The sequence below is a fragment of the Delphinus delphis genome, chromosome X, assembly GCF_949987515.2.
Source record: "Delphinus delphis chromosome X, mDelDel1.2, whole genome shotgun sequence".
Taxonomy (NCBI): domain Eukaryota; kingdom Metazoa; phylum Chordata; class Mammalia; order Artiodactyla; family Delphinidae; genus Delphinus; species Delphinus delphis.
In genome coordinates, this window is record NC_082704.1 from 100,927,017 (window position 1) to 100,950,126 (window position 23,110).

Here is a 23,110-nt window from a genome sequence, read left to right on the forward strand (position 1 = left end):
AGCAGACAGAAGTAGCAAGGAGGAAAAGTAAGCTACAGCTTATGTTTTTGGGAGAGAATAGAGAAGCTCATTAATTTTAACAACATTAAAATATTAGCTTATTACTCGTAGTTGTACTTAAAAATATAAATTCATATGTTCCTTAAAGATTTACAGAAAATCACTAAAAAAAGAAATAGAATTTAATAGTTTTAAATCCTGTAGAGGGGGGAAATAGGAAAAATTTAATCAACTAGAAAGCAGGAAATATATAGTATGCATAGAGCTCAAAATAATAAATTTGATAAAAAGCAAATTACATAATCATATGTATAAAATGATGTGACTTAAGTAAATGTCAAAAACCCACCCCACACACACACCCACTGACTGGAACCACACACACCAAATTCTTAAGAATTCTTGCTTCTGGGAAGGTATGAAAAGGAATGAGATTGGTAGCAGCAGTGACAAAGGGGAATTTATCTTTATCCTATTAAAAATAGATTTGCGTAACATAATAGTAACACCAACTACTATTATTACTTAATGATCATTAAGGAAAGTTGTAGCCATTTGGTGGTCTGGCAAATATTTATTGAGACTATTCGCCAGGTGCTGTGGTAGAAATTAGAAATAACTATTCTGGATACACCAATTAAGCACATTTTACATTGTCACCTGCCTTAGATTAGCCAGAGACATGCACTTGGGTGCAGACGGTCTATTTCGGAGGTCATCCCAAGAAGTGAAGAATGGGAACGGTGAGGTAGGGATACAAGGAAAGCCAGTAAATGGTTATTAATCAGTGGGTTATTGCTGTGGGCAACTGGGGCTCAATCCTGCTGCGAACCTCTGAGAAACCATGAAGAACATTCTTCATAATCATCTGCATGGAGGATAGGGAGGCTACAATGTTATCGACCCACTTCTCTGCCCTTCTAACACGGAGAAAGCACAGATTTATTCACTATGAACCCCAGATCACTGACCATATATTATTCTCTCCCCTAGTAAACTGTAGAAAAAAGAGAGTGATTCAGGAAAACCTTAGTCACACTCAGATGAGCATGGCACTCTAGAACATGTGGAAACCTGCCAAGTATCGACTTAAAGAAATCTGTCTATAGTAAGCAAACAAGTCAGCTAAAAAGATGAACAGCCAACTCCATTTTCCTGCCTAAAACTACTTTTGATTTGCTCTGAATAAAGGCATAACCAGTTACAATGACCAGTGTTGATTCCTTTACTACTGGAGCAGGAGAGCAGTATGACATTTGGAGCCAGACAGATACTGTCTTGAGTTTCTGCTTCACCATTTGCCAGCCGAGTCAGTTAGTTAAATTCTCTGATCATATTTCCCCAACTACAAAACAAGGACAAAAGATGAACAGCAGAGGATTATGAGAATGCTATGGGAGAACAAATTTCGACTTCCAGGCTCTCCTATGCAATTGTCTACTCCACCTCTCCACTTGGAGGACTAACTGACACAACGAGACACAGATTGAAATTCTAATGCGCTCCTGCAAACACAGTCTTTTCCCATTGCAGTTGTTGGCAACTCCATCCTTCAAAAAACTCAGGCCAAAACCTTGCAGTCATCCTTGACTTTTCTTTTTTTCACAGCTTACAACTAGCATGTCAAAAAGTTCGCTTGGCTCTACTTTCAAAGTGGATTCCAAATACGACCACTTCCATCATCTCGTCTGCTACAACCTTAGTCTGAGCCAGCATATATTTTGCAGAAGCCTAACTGGTTTCACTGCTTCTACCCCAGCCCTTCAACAGTCTATCGTCTCTATAACAGCTAGAGTGATCTTTTAAAGACAAAAGTTACAGCATGTCTCTCCCCTGCTCAGAACTCTGGAGTGAGTCCCAAACACAAAGTGAAAGCCAAAGAACTTATAATGGTCTACAAGACCCTGCAAGGTTGTCCCCCACCCACTGCCTCTCAAATCCGATCTACAATTGCTATCCTTGTTCATTCCATTCCATCCATACTGGCCTCCTTGCCAGGCATGCTCCCATCTAAGGCCTCTGCACTGTCCGGTTATACTTCCTTAGATAAGTGTATGGCTAAAATCTCTCACCTTCTTCATACCCTTACTCAATCATCACCTTTTCAGTAAGCCTCCTCCTAATCATCATATTTAAAATTGCAGCCAGTCTCTCTCTCATTCTCTACTCTTGATCCCCACTCCTCACCATTTACTGTACAATCTCTGCTACTCAAAGTGTGCTCCTACGCTAGCAGCACTGATATCACTCAAGAACTTGCTAGTAATGCCATATCTCGGGCTCCCACCCAAGAACTACTGTAATAATATGCATGGTAACAAAATCCCCAGGTGATTCACATGCATAGTACAATATGAGAAGCAGAGCCATATGCTATTTTCTATAGTACTTGTCAACTTTTCCATACCTTTAAGGCAATAAGCTATTATATTTTTTGCCTAAGTTCCATGAGGATGAGATTTTTTTTCTTTTTAATTCACTGCTTTATTCCAATTCCTACAACAGAACTTGACACATGGAATAGTACTCAAAAATACTTGTTGAATGAATGAATGCATGCATGAATAAAGAATATCTGTGATAATATGGCCAGAACACTGCCTAACCTATATTGAGTGTTTAACCAATGACAGTTCCTTTTCCTTTTCTCCCTGGACTAATTACACTCAGTGCTTCAGCATTTTAACACTAAAAATACACTTTGCCAGAAACCAAGCAGCAAAAGTTCATAAAAGAATTTCTATTTCATCACTTTGAAAATACAGATAAACAATCTTCTAATCTGTTTCTCCTCACCAACTGCCCGATGATTACTAGATTTATTAAAAAAGAGTCAAACACATTAGCACTAATGGAAAGAGCTTTAAGAAAGTAAAACTTGATTGGCACAGTCAAATGATTGCTACATATAATAATTACTAAAACAAATTTCACTGAATATGTTATTTTATTTCATGGGACATTTGAGCTGGAATCAATTGTCCAAAGAACAATAAATCATGAGCATGATGATGCCTCATAAAGTTAAAAATCCCATAGTTTCTCTCATGTTGCTGAACAAAATCATAGTATCTACCAAAGAGAAAACTCAAAGACAAACACCTGAAAATACGCAACTACCACCCCTTCTGCAAAGTAGAAGTGTTTTCAGGAGCTGCCTAAAATAATAAAGTAAGCAAAAGGTAGTTCATGCATGATAAGGCAGATAAATGAAATTTAAAATTAAGTTGAAAACCTTGAAAGACACTTTGTTATGTGTGTGTGTGTATGTACACTTGACCCTTGAACAACACAGGTTTGAACTATGTGGGTCCACTTATATGCAAATTTTTTCGAAAGTAAAAAACATAGTACTATAATACATGAACCACAGCTGGATGAATCTGCTGACGTAGAACCACGGTAGGGAGGAATCATGTACATGAAGGGTCAACTATAAGTTATACTCAAATTTTAAACTTTGGGGATGGTCAGTGCCTCTAACTACACCCCACCCCCACGTTGTTCAAGGTCAACTGTGTGTTTGTGTGTGTGTGTGTGTATATATATATATATATATATATATATATATATGTACATACATATATACACACACATATACATGTATATATATAGTGCATATATATATACAGTTTATATACATATCACATTTTATAATTATTATATTTTATAATAATTTTTAGATAAGTGCATACTATCATTCTAGACAAATAGCCTTATTCTGGTAAATGTTTTACTGATATGAAACTTTATTTTCAAAGTTCAAACCAGAAAGAAAAAGGATAAAAAATTTTAGTAGATTAAAATTAAGAACTGATTTTGATTATAGGTACCACAAAGGGAGTAAAAAGATAAGCCACAAAGAGATGATATTTGCACTACGTATTACCAGAAAAGGCATCATATGCAGGATATGTAATATACTCCTTTGAATCAAGAGGCTTAAGACAAATAACATAAAAGTAAAATGGTCAAACAAAGGCAATGGGCTTGATTACAGATGTGGCTGAACATGCTTGTTGGTATGTAAAGTGTTATAACACATATGGAGAAGAATTTATTGTTGCCTAATATAACTCAAAATATGCATACAAACCCAGGAGTTCATATCCTGGGGACATTTTTCCACATGTACACCAAGAGACAAATATAGGCATAGTCCTAGCAGCATTGTTAACAGCAAAAAAACTTAAAACAGCCCAAATGTCCTTCAACAGTAAAATGGTAAATTAAATTGTGGTATATTTATGCAATTAAATATTATACAGCAATAGAAACAAATAAATACTGATATTGCCACCATTACAATATTATCCAAAAAAACAATAAGTAAAATATAAGTCACAGAAGATGAATATATTCAAATGAATACATTTGTATAACAAAATTAGCAAAACTAAACTATGTATTTTTTTAGTTAATGTATAATATATTTTAAAACTACAGAGGAAAGGAAGGAAATAAGTAACACAAGATTTAGGACAGTAGTTACACATCAGGCTAGCTGTGTATGAAGGGAAAATGGGAGTTGAGACCCAGGCAGCCATGCCCCAAGGGGTTTACAAAGTGTGGTATTATACTGCTTTATTCTCAAAACTGGTGGCTGACACAAAGGAGTTCATTTTTGTTATTTTTAAAACTTTCTATATGTGGTACATACATTATTTTGTATCTATAACATATTTTACATTTCTTTAAAAGTATAAATAGGTACAATGAAAGGCATTACAGTAAATCAACATAAAAAATTTCCATAATTCATTAAATAATATCCCTATATTTCCTAGCAACCATTATTTACACAAAGTAAATAGCTATGTAGGTATTTCCTACAGCCCAATTTAGATATGGCCATGTTGGAGATCTGTATTACAGTTTCTGCTGTACAACTAAGTGACAGAAGCTACTAGAATCACTAATAAATCACTGGAATCAGAAGGGCTGCAAAGGAATCACATCACCCCTGAATTTAAAATTAACTTATTTAATCATTTCTAAAACCCATGTTTGAGATAGATATCTAGTAGAGACTTTAAAATTTCTTGAGTTGGCAATTAGATGACTTCCCTTGAACTGAGAAATTTTTCTCAGTTCTTAACATGAAATACCCTTGACATCACTTAAGATATCTCTCTCTGTAGGCCATCACTGTGTTTAAGCATATGTTTATTTTGCTATTTTTTTTCATATCTTTATAGTAGAGCTTCATTCCTTCCACTTCCTCCAAACTTTTACTTAAATTCTATTCAGTAAACATCTGTAGAGTTTGCTGTAGAAGTTAAAGTTGAGTAACAGATCACTGAGTGAGACACTTCAAATAGGTTCATTCAGATTTGCCCTCTTGATTTTTACAAGGCCAGGGAAAGAGACTGCAACTCATTTAACTAACTTTGCCAAAGATCTTGTTTCAAATAACCAAAGCAGATCCACTCAAAGTGTACTTCAGTACCACAAGACAGAGAGATTCCTACAGGTAGACAGTAAGGCTGTTTGACTTGTGTTCATGTATGTATTTATTTTGTATAGTAACAAATGCCAAAGCTATGTTTTTCACCAGAACAACAACAAAAATTCTCCAGCTTTCCTGGGAATTCTATAATTCATTAAAAATATTTACATAGAAATTCTGACTACATTTAAGTTCTCAATGTTTTGATATTTTTTTCATGAATCCAAAGAAAATACATGTGTACGTTCTTTGCTCAATATATTTTGCAGAAAAGTTTTTTTGAGAATGTTAAAAAATAACTGCAAGAGTTTTAATCCCCAATTCCCCTATGTAGCAATCAATTTGGAAATCCACAAAACACATATACACTTAGTTTGCATCAAAAATCTTAATGAAAATAAATGGGGAATAGAATTTTTAAAGTGATTTAAGTTAAAGAAGGACACACACCTCTGAGCAAAGGGAACTGCATATCTTCCCTTGTCAAAATGAGTGCCCTAATTCTTTTCACCAAAAACAATCATTATGATATCCAACTTCATTGAATATTCTGCTTTTATTTGTGAGGGGCACAATGTAAAACGTTTAAGAAAAAGCTTTTAGAATATTAATTATTCAACCTGCAAATATCTATCATGATCAGAATACACATTTAGCCCAAAATGTTATCTAAATTAATTAAATTCTATATTAAACATTCCTTTAGTCAAATTAGTATTATTTTTACAACAGTATTATTAAATTTGCAATGGAAAGGTCTGCAAGTATAGGAAAATATTTCTCAAAAATAATTGACATTCAAAAACTAAAAGCATTTCCTCTAAGATCAGGAACAAGACAAGAATGTCCACTCTTGCCACTTATATTCCACATACTTTTGGAAGTCCTAGTCACAGCAGTCAGAGAAGAAACAGAAATAAAAGGAATCCAAATTGGAAAAGAAGAAGTAAAACTATCACTGTTTGGAGATGACATGACACTATACATAGAGAATCCTAAAGACACTACCAGAAAACTACCAGATCTCATCAATGAATTTGGTAAAGCTGCAGGATACGAAATTAATACACAGAAATCTCCTGCATTCTTATACCCTAACAATGAAAGATCAAAAATAGAAATTAAGGAAACAATCCCATTTACCAGCACATCAAAAAGAATAAAATACCTAGGAATAAACCTACCTAAGGAGACAAAAGACCTGTACTCTGAAATCTATAAGATGCTAATGAAAGAAATCAAAGATGACACAAACAGATGGAGAGATATACCATGTTCTTGGATTGGAAGAATCAATATTGTGAAAATGACTATACCACCCAATGCAATCTACAGATTCAATGCAATCCCTATCAAAGTACCAATGGCATTTTTCACAGAATTAGAACAAAAAATTTTACAATTTGTATAGAAACACAAAAGATGACAAATATCCAAAGCAATGTTGAGAGAGAAAAACGGAGCTGGAGGAATCAGGCTCCCTGACTTCAGACTATACTACAAAGCTACAGTAGTCAAAACAGTTTGGTACTGGCACAAAAACAGAAATATAGATCAATGGAACAGGACATAAAGTTCAGAGATAAACCCACACACCTACAGTCAACTAATCTATGACAAAGGAAGCAAGGATATACAATGGAGAAAAGACAGCCTCTTCAATAAGTGGTGCTGGGAAAACTGGACAGCTACATGCAAAAGAGTGAAATGAGAACAATCCCTAACACTATTAAAAAAGAAAAAAAAACCTCAAAATGGATTAAAGATCTAAATGTAAAGCAGGGTACTATAAAACTCTTAGAGGAAAACATACACAGAACACTCTCTGACATAAATTGCAGAAATATCTTTTTTGAGCCACCCCCTAGAGTAATGAAAATAAAAACAAAAATAAACAAATGGGACCTAATTAAACTTCAAAGCTTTCACACAGCAAAGGAAACCATAAACAAAATGAAAAGACAGCCCACAGTATGGAAGAAAATATTTGCAAACAAAGTGACTGAGAAGGGATTAATCTCCAAAACATACAAAGAGCTCATGCAGCTCAATATCAAAAAAACAAACAACCCAATCCAAAAATGTGGAGAAGATATAAATAGACATTTCTCCAAAGAAGACATACAGATGGCCAAAAAGCACATGAAAAGATGCTCACCATCACTAATATCAGAGAAATGAAAATCAAAACTACAATGAGGTATTACCTCATACCAGTCAGAATGGCCATCATCAAAAAATCTGCAAACAGGAAATGCTGGAGAGGGTGTGGAAAAAAGGGAACCCCCGTACCCTGTTGGTGGGAATGTGAATTGGTACAACCATTATGGAGTACAGTATGGAGGTTCTTTAAAAAACTAAATATAGAGCTACCATAAGATCCAACAATCCCACTCCTGGGCACATATCAGGAGAAAAACCGTAATCCGAAAAGATACATGCACCCCAGTGTTCATTGCAGCACTATTAACAATAGCCAAGGCATGGAAGCAACCTAAATGTCCATCAAGAGAGGAGTGGATAAAGAAGATGTGGTACATATATACAATGGAATATTACTCAGGCATAAAAAAGAACGAAATAATGACATTTGTAGCAACATGGATGGACTTAGAGACTGTCATACTGAGTGAAGGAAGTCAGACAGAGAAAGACAAATATCATATGATATCACTTTTATGTGGAATCTAAAAAATGGTACAAATGAATTTATTTACAAAACAGAAATACAGTCACAGATATAGAAAACAAACTTATGGTTACCAGGGGGTAAAAGAAGGAGGAGGGATAAATTGGGAGACTGGGATTGATATATATACACTACTATACATAAAATAGATAATTAATAAGGGCCTACTGTATAGCACAGAGAACTCTACTGAATACTGTGTAACGACCTGTATGGGAAAAGAATCTAAAAAAGCGTGGATTTATGTATATGTATAACTGATTCACCTTTCTGTCCACCTGAAACTAACATAACACTATAAATCAACTATACTCCAGTAAAAATTATACAAAAAGAGACATTCATAAAAAAGTAGTGAGCATATCCAAACAACAATTTCACTGCTACTGTTTCATTGGATACATGTCTTCACCCAGGAAAAATTGACTGAGAGTTACTGTGGATCAATATGTGTCAATAAAAAATTTAATCATTAGAAAAGGAACTGACACTGCCTATAGCTGCACTGAGGTGACAGCTTCTGCTACAATGGCATGGCGTTTGCATAAAGAAAGCAAAAGAGAGCATTATGTTTCAAGAGAAATAGTGAACAAGTTCATGGCACTAAGGAAGTCCACTTAAGTACAACCAACTTGACTGATTTCACTACAATTCTTTAGGTTTTACAAATCGATTTTGATTTTTAAAAAATCAGTTATGGTGTACTTTTATTAAATCTGTGCATTTGCATAAATATAGCTGCATTTAACAGTGAACTTGAGCATCTTTATATTTATTTTTTAAGTAAAAACATTTAAAAAATGAAAACTCAGCACATAATTATGTGGTCAGTTAAACATGTGTTATACGGTGTCTCATTTAACACAAAATCTGAAAAACGTGTGAAAAAAATTCAAAGTTATTTACTTTAGTATACTTAACTTCTGGTACTTAGGAAAATCTAGTACAGATATTGTACATTCCAGCAGACAGTTTATATCTCTAGTTTATAATTTTCTGACAAAATTCAATCTAGCAAATATTGTATAGACATATACTTCTTACTACATAATGAAAACATGATCAATCATTAACATTTTCTCACTTATAATTGTTTGCTTAAAATTCTGCTAGTATTATGGACCAATACAACCTTGAAAATCACCTATGCCCATAGAAATAGAAAAATAAATACAGGTATATTAAATGTTAGGTCAGGGACTTCCCTGGCGGTGCAGTGGTTAAGAATCCACCTGCCAGTGCAGGGAACACGGGTTCGAGCCCTGGTCTGGGATGATCCCACATGCCGTAGAGCAACTAAGCCCATGTGCCACAACTACTGAGCCTGTGCTCTAGAGCCCATGAGCCACAACTAGTGAGCCCACGTGCCACAACTACTGAAGCCCACACACCTAGAGCCCATGCTCCACAACAAGAGTAGCCACCGCAATGAGAAACCCACGCACTTCAACGAAGAGTAGCCCCCGCTCACAACTAGAGAAAGCCCATGAGCAGCAATGAGGACCCAACACAGCCAAAAATAAATAAATAAGTTTATATAAAAAAATGTTAGTCAAACCAGGTAAGATAAGTAGCATTTTAAAGAAGTTTCCAGAAATTATGGAAGATTATATTAAACCTAAAGAAGCATGGTCGGGCTTCCCTGGTGGCGCAGTGGTTGAGAGTATGCCTGCCGAGGCAGGGGACACGGGTTCGTGCCCCGGTCCGGGAAGATCCCACATGCCGCGGAGCAGCTGGGCCTGTGAGCCGTGGCCGCTGACCCTGAGCGTCCGGAGCCTGTGCTCCACCACAGGAGAAGCCACAACAGTGAGAGGCCTGCGTAGCACACACACACACACACACACACACACACACAAATAAATAAATAAAGAAGCATGGTCAACTTTAGCCACTGTTTTTATAAATACTGCTGCCTATTTCTGAATAAAATTCAGTAAAAAATATATTCTAACATTAGCTGAGGATATGAATAAATATTTGATTATTTTGGTAAGGTACCCTGTGCTTTTACAAATGAATCAATGAATTAGATCCAGCTATTTTTAAAAAGTTACTTGAGTGTTAAGGAATATTAGACATACTCAATACTACTGCAGTAATTTCAAAGTCCAAATCTAGGTTTTAATAGAGGCATCTCCAAGTTTCCATCAGAATACATTAAAATTATTCTGGCTAACCATTTGTTTCATTACAACACTGACATAAGTCTACAATTTTAAGTAGAGAATAAATGATGGGCTCTTTCAAATGCATATAAGACAAATACATTTTTCTTGTACAAAATCAGACTCAGAGTTTTATGCATTCATTTTAAAAAGCAGTTTTAGAAACATCAAGCTCTTTGCTTTCATCAATAGATTAAAATCTACTTAAACACCCATCAATAGGAGATTGGTAACTAAATTCTGCTGTAGCCAAAGATGTGTTAGAAGAATATTTAATGGCATGGAAAATGTTTAGAATTCATTGTTAAGAGAAAGAAAAGAATGCTACCCAAAAGGATGAAGATTATAATCTACATTTTATAAAAAGAAACTACAAATATACTGATATAGAGCAATTTTAAAATTATAGGTGGTGGTCCTAGGTGATAGAATGGCAACAGATTTTCCCTCTTACTTTTTATGCTTCTCTATGTTTTCCAAATTTACCTCAGCAAAAACAATTACTTTGTGATAAGAAAACATATACTTTTAAGCTGACATTTTCTACTAAAATTAGATAGTGAGATTTGTAACTGAAACACAATTACAAGAGGGCACAATTACTTGTCTAGAAATACAGACCATTAACACAAATGGACCATATCACTAGTGATTTAATGGCATTATTTATTTTATTATGTTAATGTTTTCACTTTTAGGTTACATTTTCATGAGTCATTAAGTCAGACAAACAATAGGAATTTCTAATACACGAAAATCATTTGAAGAGTAAAGGAGTGTTTTTAAAAGATATCATATATGTTTGGTTTTACTATAGTTTATAAGACAGTGATTATCTATATCCTGACAAAGTGTGGTTATTTTCCTGATCCATGAAGTGTGGAATCAGTTATTCTTTCTAATATACAAACTAAACACCTAATCACAGGGAGAAGATCAGTAACAAATGGCAAGCTCTAAGCATTATGTGATTATTTAACAACATGAATAGCACAAGCTTCTATAACTGTCTGTAAATTTACTGGTTTAACCATCTAAAGTCTTTAAGCTTTTCCAAAACAAATAATAAAACAACTTCAGCAATAGCACACATCACCTAAGGAGTTTTAGGGAATTTTAGCATACAAACTTTAGAGAGTATTGATCATTTTATTTCTTCAGAGTATTGTTCATCACTAAATTAATTGTTTTACTTTACTCCTAATATGTTTCAGAATATGTTTTATTCCAGGATGAAATTATAATACTTTTGCAAATTTTCCTTGAAATCTTTTGCTTGGTTTCAGAAGTATAGTCAAATAATTAACAAGTTAATTAGAGAGAGAGAATATACATAATAAAGACAACTAATAACTTCAATAAGCATGTGCTGTGCACCCCCTACAGTTTTATATGATTACATTAAGCATGCTACATTTCTATTATCAATCCATTTCTTTTGAATAAGGCCTGTTATTTCATTATATTCCTACCATGAATCTCCCCCACCAAAGTTTATTTACATGAAAGGAACCAGTTAAGTATATATTCCTATATACAACAGTATATAGTAATAGAAGATATATGTATGCAATATATAGAAATATAGCATAAGTATATAATATTATAGTAAAATAGTATAAGTTAATGGATCTATTTGAGAGAGAGAGAGAAAGTTCTAACGGCAGGCCTCAAGCCTTTCTCATATTCTCTTCAATATCTTAACCCAATGACATGGATAAAGTCATATAAGGAATAATTATGCAATTTACCAGTAATGTGAATCTGGATGGGTTACCGAATAGAGGATAACAGAATAAAAATCCAAAACGATCTTGATGAGGGGAACTGAGGCCTAATATAATAGCATAAATCTTACAGGAATAAAACATATTGTACATTTGGATGCCAAAACACAAAAGGTACAAAACAGGGTAAAGAAGATATGATTCAGGGTAAAAATAAAAATAAGTAGCAGCAGCAGCAGTCGTAGCAGTAGAGTTTGGTTTTAATTGAATACAAGCACAATTATTGTCAATAGGACGACAAAGCTATGAAATAGTGGCAAATGTGAACACAGACTGCCTTTCTAGAAAATACAAGAACTCTGCTGTAGTGACTGTAGTCCACTGTGGATTGTAAAGTTAAGTCTATACCTATGTATTCCCTGTGAGGCACATAAACAAACCATAGTTCACACGGGGAAGAACAGTTAGGAAAGTGAAAGAGCTCAAACACAGGTTGCATTTAAAAAATATTTTTCGAGAGCTTCAAGATGGCGTTAAAGTAAGATGTGGAGATGACCTTCCTCTCCACAAATACATCAGAAATACATCTACATGTGGAACAACTCCTACAGAACACCTACTGAACGCTGGCAGAAGACCTCAGACATCACAAAAGGCAAGAAACTCCCCACATACCTGGGTAGGGCAAAAGAAAAAAGAAAGAACAGAGACAAAAGAATAGGGACGGGACCTGCACCAGTGGGAGGGAGCTGTGAAGGAGAAAAGGTTTCCACACACTAGGAAGCCCCTTCACGGGCGGAGACAGGGGTGGCGGAGGAGGGAAGCTTCGGAGCCGCGGAGGAGAGAAGCTTCGGAGCCGCGGAGGAGAGCACAGCAACAGCGGTGCGGAGGGCAAAGCGGAGAGATTCCCGCACAGAGGATCGGGGCCGACCGGCACTCACCAGCCCGGAGAGGCTTGTCTGCTCACCCGCCAGGGCGGGCAGGGCTGGGAGCTGAGGCTCGGGCTTCGGAGGTCGGATCCCAGGGAGAGGACTGGGGTTGGCTGCGTGAACACAGCCTGAAGGGGTTAGTGTGCCACAGCTACCTGTAAGGGAGTCCGGGAAAAAGTCTGGAGCTGCCGAAGAGGCAAGAGACTTTTGTTTGCCTCTTTGTTTCCTGGTGCATGAGGAGAGGGGATTTAAGAGCACCCCTTAAAGGAACTCCAGAGACGGCCGCGAGCCACGGCTATCAGCGTGGACCCCAGAGACGGGCATGAGACACTAAGGCTGCTGCTGTCGCCACCAAGAAGCCTGTGTGCAAGCACAGGTCACTATCCACACCTCCCCTCCCGGAGCCTGTGCAGCCCGCCACTGCCAGGGTCCTGTGATCCAGGGACAACTTCCCCGGGAAAAAACATGGCACCCCTCAGGCCGGTGCAATGTCACGCTGGCCTCTGCCGCTGCAGGCTGGCCCCGCATCCGTACCTCTCCCTCCCCCCGGCCTGAGTGAGCCAGAGCCCCCACATCAGCTGCTCCTTTAACCCTGTCCTGTGTGAGCGAAGAACAGACGTGCTCAGGCGACCTACATGAAGAGGCGGGTCCAAAACCAAAGCTGAACCCCGGGAGCTGTGCGAACAAAGAAGAGAGAGGGAAATTTCTCCCAGGAGCCTCAGGAGCAGCGGATTAAATCTCCACAATCAACGTGATGTACCCTGCATCTGTGGAATACATGAATAGACAGTGAATCATCCCAAATTGAGGAGGTGGACTTTGGGAGCAATGATATATATATTTCTTTCCCTTTTTCTCTTTTTGTGAGGGTGTATGTGTATGCTTCTGTGTGTGATTCTGCCTGTATAGCTTTGCTTTTACCATTTTACTAGGGTTCTGTCTGTCCATTTTTGATTGTTTGCTTTTATTATTTAAAAATTTTTCTTCTTAACAATCATTTTTTTATTTTAATAACTTTATTTTACTTTATTTTATTTTATCTTCTTCTATCTTTTTTTCTCCCTTTTATGCTGAGCCGGGTGGAGAACAGGGTCTAGGTGCTTCAGCAAGGTGTGAGGGCTGTGCCACTGAGGTGGGAAAGCCAAGTTCAGCATACTGGTCCAGAAGAGACGTCCAGGCTCCACATAATATTAAACGGCGAAAATCTCCCAGAGATCTCCATCTGAACCCCAAGACCCAGGTCCACTCAATGGCCAGCAAGCTACAGTGCTGGACACCCTATGCCAAGTAACTAGAAAGACAGGAACAAAACCCCATCCGTTAGCACAGAGGCTGACTAAAAACATAATAAGGCCACAGACACCCCAAAAAAAACAACCAGATGTGGACCTGCCAACCAGAAAGAAAAGATCCAGACTCATCCACCAGAACACAGTCATTAGTCCCCTCCACCAGGAAGCCTACACAACCCCTTGAACCAATCTTAGCCACTGGGGAGAGACACCAAAAACAACGGAAACTACGAACCTGGAGCCTGCGAAAAGGACACCCCAAACACAGTAAGATAAGCAAAATGAGAAGACACAGAAACACAGCAGATGAAGGAGCAAGGCAAAAACCCACCAGACCTAACAAATGGAGAGGAAATAGTCTACCTGAAAAACAATTCAGAATAATGATAGTAAAGATGATCCAAAGTCTTGGAAATAGAATGGAGAAAATAAAAGAAAAGTTTAACAAGGACCTAGAAGAACTAAAGAGCAAACAAACCGTGATGGACAACACAATAAATGAAATAAAAAATTCTCTAGGAGGGATCAACAGCAGAATAACTGAGGCAGAAGAATGGATAAGTGACCTGGAAGATAAAATAGTAGAAATAACGACTGCAGAGCAGAATAAAGAAAAAAGAATAAAAAGAATTGAGGACAGTCTCAGAGACCTCTGGGAGAACATTAAACACAAGAACATTCGAATTATAGGGGTCCCAGAAGAAGAAGAGAAAAAGAAAGGAACTGAGAAAATACTTGAAGATATTACAGTTGAAAACTTCCCTAATATGGGAAAGGAAACAGTTAATAAAGTGCAGGAAGCAGAGAGTTCCATACAGGATAAATCCAAAGAGAAACATGCCAAGACACATATTAATCACACTATCAAAAATTAAATACAAAGAAAACATATAAAAAGCAGCAAGGGAAAAACAACAAATAACACATAAGGGAATCCCCATAAGGTTAATGCTGATCTTTCAGCAGAAACTCTGCAAGCCAGAAGGGAGTGGCAGGACATATTTAAAGTGATGAAGGAGAAAAACCTACAACCAAGATTACTCTACCAGGCAAGTATCTCATTCAGATTTGATGGAGAAATTAAAAGCTTTACAGACAAGCAAAAGCTAAGAGAATTCAGCACCACCAAACCAGCTTTACAAAAAATGCTAAAGGAACTTCTCTAGGCAGGAAACACAAGAGAAGGAAAAGACCTACAACAAGAAACCCAAAACAATTAAGAAAACGGTAATAGGAACATACATATCGATAATTACCTTAAATGTAAATGGATCAAATGCTCCAACCAAAGACATAGACTGGAGGAATGGATACAAAAAGAAGACCCATATATATGCTGTCTACAAGAGACTGACTTCAGACCTAGGGACACATACAGACTGAAAGTGAGGGGATGGAAAAAGATATTCCATGCAAATGGAAATCAAAAGAAAGCTGGAGTAGCAATTCTCATATCAGACAAAATAGACTTTAAAACAAAGACTATTACAAGAGACAAAGAAGGACACTACGTAATGATCAAGTGATGGATCCAAGAAGATATAACAACAGTAAATATTTACACATCCAACATAGGAGCACATCAATACATAAGGCAAATAATAACAGCCATAAAATGGGAAATCGACAGTAACACAAACATACTAGGGGACATTAACACCCCACTTTCACCAATGGACAGATCATCCAAAATGAAAATAAATAAGGAAACATAAGCTTTAAATGATATATTAAACAAGAAGGACTTAATTGATATTTATAGGACATTCCATCCAAAAACAACAGAATACACATTCTTCTCAAGTGCTCATGGAACGTTCTCCAGGACAGATCATATCTTGGGTCACAAATCAAGCCTTGGTAAATTTAAGAAAATGGAAATCACATCAAGTACCTTTTCCGACAACAACGCTATGAGACTAGATATAAATTACAGGGAAAAAATCTGTAAGAAATACAAGCACATGGAGGCTAAACAACACACTACTTCATAACCAAGAGATCACTGAAGAAATCAAAGAGGAAATCAAAAAATACTTAGAAACAAATGACAATGAAAACACAATGACCCAAAACCTATGGGATGCAGCAAAAGCAGTTCTAAGAGGGAAGTCTATAGCAAAACAAACCTACCTTAAGAAACAAGCAACATCTCAAATAAACAATCTAACCTTACACCTAAAGCAATTAGAGAAAGAGGAACAAAGACTCCCAAAGTTAGTAGAAAGAAAGAAATCATAAAGATCAGATCAGAAATAAATGAAAAAGAAATGAAGGAAACAATAGCAAAGATCAATAAAACTAAAAGCTGGTTCTTTGAGAACATAAACAAAATTGATAAACCATTAGCCAGACTCATCAATAAGAATAGGAAGAAGACTCAAATCAATAGAATTAGAAATGAAAAAGAAGAAGTAACAACTGACACTACAGAAATACAGAGGATCATGAGAGATTACTACAAGCAACTATATGCCAATGAAATGGACAACCTGAAAAAACTGGACAAATTCTTAGAAATGCACAACCTTCAGAGACTGAACCAGGAAGAAATAGAAAATATGAAGAGACCAATCACAAGCACTGAAATTGAAACTGTGATTAAAAATCTTCCAACAAACAAAAGCCCAGGACCAGAGGGCTTCACAGGCGAATTCTATCAAACATTTAGAGAAGAGCTAACATCTATCCTTCTCAAACTCTTCCAAAATATAGCAGAGGGAACAACACTCCCAAACTCCTTCTATGAGGCCACCATCACCCTGATACCAAAACGAGACAAAGATGTCACAAAGAAAAAAAACTACAGGCCAATATCACTGATGAACATAGATGCAAAAATTCTCAACAAAATACTAGCAAACAGAATCCAACAGCACATTAAAAGGATCATACACTGTGATCAAGTGGGGTTTATCCCAGGAATGCAAGGATTCTTCAATATATGCAAATCAATCAACGTGATACACCATATTAACAAATTGAAGAACAAAAACCATATGATCATCTCAATAGATGCAGAGAATGCTTTTGACAAACTTCAACACCCATTTATGAAAAAAAACCCTCCAAAAGCAGACACAGAGGGAACTCACCTCAACATAATAAAGGACATATATGACAAATCCACGGCCAACATAGTTCTCAATGGTGAAAAACTGAAACCATTTCCATTAAGATCAGGAACAAGACAAGGTTGCCCACTCTCACCACCATTATTCAACATAGTTTTGGGAGTTTTAGCCACAGCAATCAGAGGAGAAAAAGAAATAAAAGGAATCCAAATTGGAAAAGAAGAAGTAAACCTGTCACTCTTTGCAGATGACATGATACTGTACATAGAGAATCCTAAAGATGGTACCAGAAAACTACCAGAGCTAATCAATGAATTTGGTAAGGTAGCAGGATACATAATTAATGCACAGAAATTTCTAGCATTCCTACAGACTAATGACGAAAAATCTGAAAGTGAAATTAAGAAAACACTCCCATTTACCACTGCAACAAAAAGAATAAAATATCTAGGAATAAACCTACCTAAGGAAAAAAAAGACCTGTATGCAGAAAATTATAAGACACTGATGAAAGAAATTAAAGATGATACAAATAGATGGAGAGATATACCATGTTCTTGGATTGGAAGAATCAACATTGTGAAAATGACTCTACTACCCCAAGCAATCTACAGATTCAATGCAATCCCTATGAAACCACCACTGGCATTTTTCACAGAACTAGAACAAAAAATTTCACAATTTATATGGAAACACAAAAGACCCTGAATAGCCAAAGCAAACTTGTGAAAGAAAAACAGAGCTGGAGGTATCAGGCTCCCTGACTTCAGACTATACTACAAAGCTACAGTAATCAAGACAGTATGGTACTGGCACAAAAACAGAAAGATACATCAATGGAACAGGATAGAAAGCCCAGAGATAAACCCATGCACATATGGTCACCTTATCTTTGATAATGGCGGGAAGAATATACAGTGGAGAAAAGACAGCCTCTTCAATAAGTGGTGCTGGGAAAACTGCACAGCTACATGTAAAAGAGTGAGATTAGAACACTCCTTAACACCATACACAAAAATAAACTGAAAATGGATTAAAGACCTAAATGTAAGGCCAGACACTATCAAACTCTTAGAGGAAAACAGAGGCAGAACACTCTATGACATAAATCACAGCAAGATCCTTTTTGACCCACCTTTTAGAGAAATGGAAATAAAAACAAAAATAAACAAATGGGACCTAATGAAACTTTAAAGCTTTTGCACAGCAAAGGAAAGCATAAACAAGACGAAAAGACAACTCTCAGAATGGGAGAAAATATTTGCAAATGAAGCAACTGACAAAGGATTAATCTCCAAAACATACAAGCAACACATGCAGCTCAGTATCAGAAAAGCAAACAACCCAATCCAAAAATGGGCAGAAGACCTATATAGACATTTCTCCAAAGAAGATATACAGACTGCCAACAAACACATGAAAGAATGCTCAACATCATTAATCATTAGAGAATTGGAAATCAAAACTACAATGAGATATCATCTCACACCAGTCAGCATGGCCATCATCAAAAAAATCTACAAACAAAAAATGCTGGAGAGGGTGTGGAGAAAAGGGAACACTCTTGCACTGTTGGTAGGAATGTAAATTGATACAGTCACTATGGAGAACAGTATGGAGGTTCCTTAAAAAAGTATAAATAGAAATACCATATGACCCAGCAATCCCACTCCTGGGCATATACTCTGAGAAAACCATAATTCAAAAAGATTCATGTACCAAAATGTTCACTGCAGCTCTATTTATAATAGCCAGGACATGGAAGCAACCTAAGTGTCCATCAACAGATGAATGGATAATGAAGATGTGGCACATAATTACAAGGGAATATTACTCAGCCATCAAAAGGAACGAAACTGAGTTATTTGTAGTTAGGTGGATGGACCTCGAGAGTGTCATACAGAGTGAAGTAAGTCAGAAATAGAAAAACAAATACCATATGCTAACACATATATATGGAATCTAAGAAAAAAAATGGTCAGAAAAACCTAGGGGCAAGACGGGAATAAAGATGCAGACCTACCAGAGAATCGACTTGAGGATACGGGGAGGGGGAAGGGTAAGCTGCAACAAAGTGAGAGAGTGGCATGTACATATGTACACTACCAAAGGTAAAGTAGATAGCTAGTGGGAAGTAGCCGCATAGCACAGGGAGATCAGCTTGGTGCTTTGTGACCACCTAGAGGGGTCGGATAGGGAGTGTGGGAGGGAGGGAGATGCAAGAGGGAAGAGATATGGGAACATATGTATATGTATAACTGATTCACTTTGTTATAAAGCAGAAACTAACCATTGTAAAGCAATTATACTCCAATAAAGATGTTAAAAAATAAAATAAAATAAAACACTGCAGAGCGTAATGATCAGTGGGGGCAAGGATTCTGAATAAAATAGGGAAGGGACTGAGTCACCATGGTAGCTCCGTTGTCTCTCATTCCATCAAATTAGGAAGATTTTGTAAAAGACGTTTTCAGCAACATATTAAACGACACGGAGAAGTGGCATAAGAAACAGAAAAAAATAGATGGAAAAAATTTTGCACCAAGATAGGATCAAAACGCTTCTAAGTGAACATGTCTGCTACTACTTAATAGTTGGGCTTGGTATTAGGGATCAGTTAGGATGCATCCTAAATGAACTATTTAGTTTCAAAGATAATGCCTAAATTTACTTTAGTTGCTATTACCAAATATCAGTGGTTCCTCTGTTTAGAGAAGCAAAGCAGACTTAGAGGTTCAAATTAAAAGACTTGTAGATTATGAATGAAGAAAACCAATTACATTACTAAAACCAACCAACCAACAACAAAAGAAAAACAATTAATATACTCGTGTAATATTCAAGAGAGCAAAGAACAAAGAGGAAAACTTTTTCAAAGAAAAATGGAGTGTTGATTCTTAACTTCATAAATTTCTTCTCAGTTTTATATTGATTTAGCTCTCCCAAAATTAGTTTATCCTCACTAGATAAATCAAAACCCAGTGTTTAAAAACCCAACTTACAAACCTTTTGACCAGTAGAAGTCTCTATACTCCAACTAACTTTACTGAATTGTCCTTAACTAACTCTTGCTATGGTCTTGGCACAAATAGCGCAAGCTTCTCCTAGGGCAAACCTCCCCAATGGGACTCTTTCTCCTATAGTAGAGGCTTCTGATGGCACCATATGCACCTCAGCTGTTTCTAATTTACCCAGTCAGCCTAGCTTTGAGTGGATGACTCAGAAGGCTGATTTTTTTCCTTGAAGAACCAAATGATTTTACACCAAATTCAGATTTAATAAACTTAAACGATTTCATAAAATGCTTATAATTTAAACATGAAAGGATTTCTTCACGGTCACCCTGAAAATTGCTTTCACCATTCAAAAATGAACAGCACTTATGGTGTATATTAAAATGCAAGTGAGTGGAGGAAGTCAGATGACAATGAACAATGTACTGAAATGATAAAAAAATGTGCAGGAGTAATCTTGTATTCATAAAGAATATATGATATATATTTTCTATACAAATTACCATTCTTATAATTCTCGTTTCATATATTAAATGTATATGTAAAATTTCTATGAGATTCAGAATACAAATAGAGCAAAATGAAATTGTCTGGGGAACCAAACTCAACTTTTCAACTGATGTTGAGCCCATGTATATAAAGAGATGCACCTTTAAAGCAATGAAATCCAAGGCAGAGCTGGATTAGCAGAAACAGAAATCAGACTGAGGTGAAAATGAATTACTTCTATGTGTTTGAAGGAAAGGGGGAAAAAGTACTTTTTTAGTGAACCTCAAGAAATTCTTCCATAAGCATTCATTTCAAACTGAAATGTTCCAGTTTAAGGTTTCACTGTAGTCAGAATACCTAAAGAACAGGAGCTCTAACCTATCCTATGAAAGAAGCAATTTACTTCATGAAAATATCCATAAAGTATGGGAAAGAAAGCTACCCATCCTATACATCAAGTTCTCAAAAGAAACTGTGCCACCTCCTCAGAAAATGCTTCCTTTTTGTTTTCAATCTTCCTGCTCAGAAAGACATACCAAGAAGAACAGAGACTCGAGTTTAAGAGAAAAACCAATGTGAAAGTAGACAAAATCAAATATTCCAGAATGAACAACTGGGGTTTGAAATATCAGATATTAGCTACCTTTAAATAATATTTTTGAAAAGATCATAATGATTAATAAAAGGCAACTGGAGTTGAATAGACATGTTTAATGTTTTAGTGTCTGGAAACCAAAGGAATCACTCAAATGTTATGATGAAAATACTTTACATTTATCCTCAAAATATCTTTTGTCTGGGAGGAATACATATCTGTTGGTTTTTAAATTCATATGACAAGTGCGTTTCTAAAGCAGTATGTAGCCAAGGCTATAAAAGGCTAACGCATTGTATAGAAATGTCAAATAACACTGAACACAGCAGACAGATTCCTATACAGGCAGACAGGCAAAGAGATACTCTTGAAGAAAAAAATTTAAAATTGCTCTCTTTTGACTGCATATCTAACTGCATGTCAATGTCAAGTCTCCATGAGACAGACATCTGTGAGCTTCAATTTCACATAGGCAGAATAGCAAGAAAATATCAGAAAATGTGGATGGATAAATATGTAAGTATATTTATAAACATATCTTTAAAATATAGGAACTGTCAAAGTGGAATATTTTAATTAGGCAGCACATGAAGAAAGGTAACTGTAATAGATTTTTTTATTGAGGTATAATTAGCATAACATTATATTAGTTTCAGGTGTACAAGATAATAACTCGATATTTGTATATACTGCAAAGTGATCACCGTAGTTAAGCCCAGTTAACATCTGTACCACACATATTTACAGTTTTTTCTTGTGATGAGAACATTCCACATCCCTGCAATGGATTTTGATGCAAAGTTGGTAAAAACAATACAAAAGTTTTGGATTCCCAGCTAAGAGAAACAAAGCAAATTATAAAGGAAAAATCCTAATTAAGGTCTATGACTGAGACCAAGAACTGGAATAAATGCATAATGTTTCAGCATCAATGATAATGATAGCCAGAGTTCATTTCATTTAAAAACCTAGTACCAAGGTATAGTAAGAGGCAGCATAATTTTGAAACTAGGAGCAGATTCTGGAATTGGATCACCTATGTGTGAATCTCTGCCCATGTTAGCTGTGTGAGCTTGGGCAAGTTACTTACCCTCTCTGTGCCTTAGTTTCTTTATCTGTAAAATGTGGATCACAGCAATATTCTACCTCACAGAGTTATTATGAAGATTAAATAATTTAATGTGTACAGAGGACTTAGTATAGAATCTGACACATAATACTACTTGATAATTGTTAGTTAGCTAGTTTTAAAATACCGTGTTTACTACGAATCTTTAATTTTAGCTATTTAAATAGGAATTTCCAACTTTGGAAAAAAAAATGTCTTCAATAAACTACTCTTGCAGTAAAAGGCTATTAGTCAAACCACATGACATAATGAAAGTCACTCCCACCTATAGCTTTCATTAATTGCAGACAAAATACCTAGTAAAAATAGTTTAAAATTTTAATAATTATCTTCAAAATAATATACCTTCAAAATATAACTATATAACTTTTCTAGGATAGTCACTGCAAAGAGCTATGGAAATAAATAAATAAATAAATGAATGAATGAATGAGCAGGCCTAAAGAAGCTCCATCTCTGCATCAGCTTTGGTGGTTTATGGAATGGAATGTGGACAACAAAGAAAGGCGATCTGAATACTGCTGTTGTAGGCACACACTTTGTAATCATTATGAGCAA

At 36.1% G+C, this 23,110-nt stretch overlaps 1 protein-coding gene across 1 annotated transcript in view; it reads right to left on the reverse strand.

The window, feature by feature from the left end:
• The window catches only part of IL1RAPL1 (interleukin 1 receptor accessory protein like 1), a 653,817-nt gene that overhangs the window by 416,881 nt on the left and 213,826 nt on the right, over positions 1–23,110 (reverse strand). The window lies entirely within an intron of this gene.